The following is a 6580-nucleotide window of genomic DNA, read 5'->3' as shown; positions in this document are numbered from 1 at the left end:
AATCAAAATTTGTTAAAAAGTTATAAGTTAGTAGATAGAATATAACTCCAGGATGGCAATCTGCACACTATTCAAGTAATGTCCAGGGATGAGATGTTATATTTAAAGGAGAAACTTCAGACCTTGGAATCACATGTGTAGAAAGAGGACCAGAGGCTATGCATCTCAATGAAATCACTAGAAAGATATACAGGCCAAGAGATTCAGGCTTTATAAAAGACAACAGTAAAAAGATTTGAAATATCTCTGAACATGGCAAACAATGAGGGCTGATGAGAATCCAAGGACAATGGCACGGGGTTTTGATCCTATTCATGTTCTGGCTTTGTGGGAGCCTAGCCAGTTTGGATGTTCACCTTCCTAGACATGGATGGAGGGGGAAGGACCTTGGACTTTCCACAGGGCAGGGAACCCTGACTGCTCTTTGGACTGGAGAGGGAGGGGGAGAGGAGTGGGGGGAGAGGGAGAAGGGTGGGAGGAGGGGGATGGAAATGGGTGGCTGGGAGGAGGCAGAAACTTTTTTTTCCTTTTTCTCAATTAAAAAAAGATTTGAAATAAATGAAGAAATTATTATAGCCGATGAACAGGGAAAGAAGGCACAAGGATAGGATTCAACATTGCCAGTAGCTGTCAGAGATAACTTACCCAGGGCTTTAGCTTCCTACCCTGTAATCTACTCTGAAAAACATCAACTCCTAAAGGCTCAAAAGGATCTAAAGAAGGTAGATATACACCTATAAGAATGAATGATCTAAAAGAAATAAAGAAGCTGTTGTAACTTGTGTTTTGCATTATGCATTTGTTAGTAAGATGATAAAGACATGGTCTTCTAGCATTTAGGGATTGATTATAATTGGTATAGGGTTGGAGGTTGGGAGGAAATTTTGTAGGCTCAGGGATATGTTTGAAAAAAGGGGGAAATTGGATGGGATAATAGATTAGTATGAGCTTGCTCACACTAATAATAATAGTGAATATTAGAGTGAATACTTGTGAGTTATTATTTATAGGCAATTACATTGGTATAGATTTTTATATATTGATATGTATTTATCATATCACAATGTACATATCTACCTCTGACATTTTAAGGTCATTATCCTCATTTTTTGCCCAGTTGTTTGTTGTATAATATTCTAATATGAAGTCTTAGTCTTTAAGTTATATAGGTATTAAGAATTACTGTAGTTACGTTGCTCTCATGACTTTGCCAAGTTAATAATTATATAAGAATTAAACTAGAGTGCTGTGGAGTTCCATCTCAACAGGTGAGTGTGTGCTATCTGGGGCGTCCTGTCCCGGAAGAGAGCACAATCCCCCTCCCCCAGCTCCTGAGCTGGGGTGTCTTCATTATACAGGAACCAGCCCACCTCCACCAAGCCTGCCCTGTTGTCTGCAAGGTCCTTGGCTCAGGAACAGTTTCTGGCTCCTGCACTAAAGCTACCCTCCCAGAGGGGTGAGTGCTTGCCTGCCTGCCAGGCCTGAAGGTCCCCACAAGGGAGCGCGGGCACCTTCAGCTTGTGCTGCAGGGTCACCTGTGTTCTACTCGACCCCGCCCTGCTCCCCATGTAAGCCCTTTGTCCCCAGTGCCATCCAGCTACCAGACATCCCTGTTTCAGTGCTTAGGAGTTCCATCTGGAAGGAGGGGGATACCAGACATCCCTGTTTCAGTGCTGAGGAGTACCGTCCAGACAGGAACAGTACCTGCTTCTACACTGAGGAGATCCACCCAGAGAGTTAGTCACAGCAAAGACTGGATCAAGACACCAGGCCTCTCCTGGCTCCATTTGAAAGAAGAGATGGGCAGGCACCAATGCAAGAATTCCTCCAACAACCTGAAAGGCAACATGACATCACCAGAATCCAGGGATCCTGAAACAAGAAGAATTGAACACCCTAATCAAGAAGAAATAGAAGAAATCGATTTTAATAGAACTATATGAAAATAAAAGAGGATCTTAAACAGGAGATAGAAAACTGCCATAAAGAAATAGAGATTTAAAGGGGAACTTATAAAATTCCCTTGGTCAGAGGAGTCAGGATACCTATACAAACAACCTTATCTTTAATGTCTGCAACACTAGTAATATATAATAGCCATGGAGTTGGTCAAATAAAAAAGCAACTCCCACTAAAAATAGTTGTATTCATCCTACAGAACCCAAAAGATAGGAGTGCCATTCAAAAGTGTCCACAAGCACGTTGCCGCTGAAAGATTCCTTCCATCCTAAAAGAGAAACTAGAGAAAAGACACGATTCCCTCAGGGATGGAGTATATGAGGAAGTGTAGGTGAAACAAACCCATTCCTCCCCAACCTGCTTTTGGTCACTGTGTTTTATCATAGCAATAAAAACTAAGACAGGAAGAAACTTTTCCCAAACTCACTTAACCTGATGGATAGGAGGATGTAGGGACTTTTTGTTTTTTTCTTTTTTGTTGTTTTGTTTCTTTATGGCTATTGACAAGAAACATCAGTTCCTCACCATACGGGGTTCTCTTTGGAGTGACTCCAGCTCATAACATAGCAGTTAACTTTTTTCAGTGTGAGTAAAGGAAAGAGCGAAACAGAGAGAGATGATAAAAGAGGAAGGAAAGAAGGAGAGAGACAGTCTAGGGTTCAGAGTGGAGTACTTGTATACCTGTTAAAAATCATGGTACTATTTGACATGAAATCCCTTTACACTTTCTTTTGTCTTACTCTGTTAATTAGAAGCAGATTGTTAGGTCCAACTCATAGTCAAGAGGAAGAGATTAAGAACTGAATACCAAGAGATACAAAACACTAAGAGATGTCTCAGTAGGTTCCTACTGCAGGGCTCATATTTTAAAGTAAAATATGTGTCATAGTTAATTTATTAAATTGGATGAAATTGAATAATGTGTGCTATTAAGAGCATGTAAAACAAATATAATTTTTGTCAAGTACATTTAAATATGATGTTCCAGTGTGTTTTGTTTGAAGGATGAATGTTTATAGAAATGTCAAACACAATTTGTATGTGATATAATACAATAGAAAAAAAAACTTTTTCTAATGTGATGTTTGAGATTCTTGTGTTTTGCCAACTAAAAATAAATTTGCTTATATTCATGTTAGTACTTTGCTTCTACATGATGGCATTAGGAGGAAATTCTCTATATTTCTCTATATTTGTTTCACAAATAACATAGCAAAAATGTTTATTTCATTTCCCCAATAAATATAGATATAAATTGTCTATAGCTGTCACTATGCTTTCAGTTTTACCACTGATTAATAAACTCTATAGACAACTTAATGTTGTTGTAAGGAGGCCGCTTGTTTGTTCCTGGCTTCTCGGCAGCTCAGCCCCAAAATAACCATACAGAAACTGTATTATTTAAATCACTGCTTGGCCTATTAGCTCTAGCTTCTTATTGGCTACCTATTATATCTTAATTTAACCCATTTCTCTTAATCTGTGTATCACCTCTAGGCTGTGGCTTACCGGCTAAAGTTCCAGCATTTGTCTCTGGCTGGGTTACATGGCTTCTCTCTGACTTCACTCTTTTTTTATCCCAGCATTCAGTTAGTTTTCCCTGCCTAGTTCTCTTCACCTATAGCTCTGCTATAGTCCCAAAGCAGTTTCTTTATTCATTAATGGTAATGACAGCATACAGACGGGGAATCCCTCATCATAGTTTTGTCATGGAATTAAAATTGCTGCAGGATCCCCTACTACTGCAGCAGTAGGCAGCAGAAATGCTGTAGGTCCCCAGCAGTCGTAGCGGGCCATGTGGTGGCAGGCAGCGGGACCTGGGAGCAGCCAGTCCCAGGCAGAAATGGCTTCTGGTCCCTGAGCCGTAGCTGGTCCCAGACAGGGAGACACGTGGCAGGCAGGAAAGAGACAGAGACATGGATAGGCATGACATGCAGGATGAGGTTAAATATTTATACAGGGAGTTATGGAGGGAGAAGGGAAAAGGGGAGAAGAGGAGATGAAGAGAGAGACAGAGACAGTGAGACAGTGAGGAGAGAGAAACAGAAAAGTGAGGGAAGCAGAGTCGTGGGAAGAGAGGCAGAAGCGAAGCTGGTTCTCCAAGAGGAAGACCAAAAAGAGAGGAAGCTTAAGCTGGAAGCTGAAGATCAGTCTGCCTCAGTGGGGAGGGAGTAGGCATGGCTTGTCTCTTAAAGAGACAGAACAATCAGTACAGCTTTTTTTTTTTTTTATCAGATTGTTGTTGTGTAAGAATCTTATTAGGTCTGGCATTGTGGTACACACCTTGAATCCCAGCGCTGGGAAGGTAGAGAGGCAGCAACAACCCTATGATTTCAAGGTCAGCCTGGTCTACACAGTGAGTTTCAAGACAGCTAGAACTACATAGTGATTACTTGTTTCAAAAGAAAAAAATAACAATGTTATAAATGATAGATGGTGGCAAACATCTGTAATTTCAGGATGGTTGGCCAATTTAGCCTTCCATAGAAAGACCCTGATTAAGAAACCAACAAACAATGGTAAAAGAATCTTGAAAAAATGAAACTTCAGACAATTTATTAATGTGCTAGTGCTAGCCTAATGAAACACCAAATACTCAGTGTCTTTAAACAAGAGAAATAGTTTTTGTCTTACAATTCCAAAAAAATGGATCACAAAGATCAAGATGTTGATAGAGGTGATTTCTTCAGAGGTGTCTGTCCTTGGCCTGCAGATAGCCATTTTATCCCTAGCTTCCTAACAGAATTTTCTTTGCTCATATCTGTCTTCAAATTTCTTCCTCTTATTAAGGGTACCACTCATGGTAGGTAAGAGCCCACTCAAGTGATCCCATTACAACTTAGTTATCACAACCCTCTCTCCAAACACAGACCTACTCTGGCACAATGGGGCTTACGGCTTCACCATAAGACTTGGAGGGCAGGACATAAGAATTAACCTCTGAAACACTATCTTTCAGAATTCCTGTCATTATTTTTTTACCATTTTTATCATTTTATCATCTTTTTATCTCAGCAGAAGTGTTCCTAATGTTTCTTGTCTCTAGCCAACAGTCTACCATAGGCACAAATGGAACAGTCTGTACCTAAACAAAAATAACTTAAACCTATGTAATGATTGAAACATTAGGCTATAGAGCTGTGTTATAGCTCACTGTCTGTTTATCATGTATGGGGCCAATGGCTGTAATTTCTAGAATCTAAAATTCCAAACCAAACACAGACACACACACACACACACACACACACACACACATACACACACACATAAAAAACACAAGGCTAGGCTATTATGGATAAAAAAGTGATAAGAGTTTGAACATTGTGATGCAAGATTCATTACTTTGTGGGGTTACTAGAAGATATCAAATGTCCTCTTTTCAAAATACATACTATTAAGAAACTTTCAGTATTGACTTTTTAAATGGAAAATGAAAATTAGTCATTACTGATTTACAGTTTAAATCAAGTTCATGAACTCCCTCTTTAGAAATGCTGTTTGTTCAAGATTTCTATTCCTACTCTAGATAGGAGTCAGATAGAGTTCATTCAGAGGTATCCATGTGTCTAATAATCTATGTAACACTGGGCAAGATGCAAGAGATTTTCACCTATGTCATCTGTTTAGATTCTCTAACAAGGAATTCAGCCAATCATTGAGTTCTGTTGAGCTGATAGTAAAACAATAGCAGAAGATGAGCCATAATTCAAATTAAGGCACCAGAAACAGCAAGTTCTGTAGCTTATCAAGGAGCCCAAAAGCCCTAAGCCCTACCCTTGAATTTATCATAGACCAGCCATCCTCATCAGCCCAATTAAACATGTGTGACTTCAAGCATTTACATTAGATGGAAATTTTAAAATAATTATTTAGTTTTCTTTTTACTTTAGCTATTGGTTTTTCTTCAACTATATTCGCCACTTTCTTCTGCAAAGATTCAGCATTCCTCAACATTTAAGGATAATGTGTTCTTGTAGGTTGAACATGTAACCAAGTCACCAATTATATCATTGATGCTTGGGAAAGTAGGGTTTGAATTGAAGGAAAAATATGAACACATTTTATTTTAGAACTGGATCTACCTGTAAACTTGAAATTGTTTGCATCTTATTTTCCTCCTATTGGGTTGCTTCATCTAGCTTTGATAATGAGATTATGTACCTGGTCCAACTGTAACTTCTTCTGCCACGTTTGGTTGATATCCCTGGAAGGGCTGCTCTTTTCTGAATGGAAACAGAGGAGTGGATCTTGAGGATAGGGCTGGTAGGGGACAACTGGGAGGAGCGGAGAGAGTGGAAAATGTGGTCCAGATGTAATGTAGGAGAGAATAATAATGAGGAGGAGGAGGAGGAAGAATAAGAGGAAGAAGGAGGAAGAGGAACAGGAGGAGGAGGAAGAAGAGGAGGAGGAGGAAGAAAAGGAGAAGTAGGAGGAACAGGAGGAGGAGGAGGAGGAGGAGGAACAGGAGGAGGAGGAGGAGGAGGAAGAGGAGCAGGAAAAGGCCAAGTAGGAGGTACCAGTGCACATAGAAGAGAAAAGAAGTGAGATCTGCTTGAGACTACATTTCTAATAGTTTGGCTGACAATTTTTCAGTTGTGGGTGCTGGGTATCAAGACTGGAG

Source organism: Alexandromys fortis, unplaced genomic scaffold (genome assembly GCF_014885135.2).
Source record: "Alexandromys fortis isolate MF-2015 unplaced genomic scaffold, M_Fortis_MF-2015_v1.1 scaffold_597, whole genome shotgun sequence".
Lineage (NCBI taxonomy): Eukaryota > Metazoa > Chordata > Mammalia > Rodentia > Cricetidae > Alexandromys > Alexandromys fortis.
The sequence above is the reverse complement of the archived record's forward strand: the minus strand, read 5'-3'. Positions refer to the sequence as shown.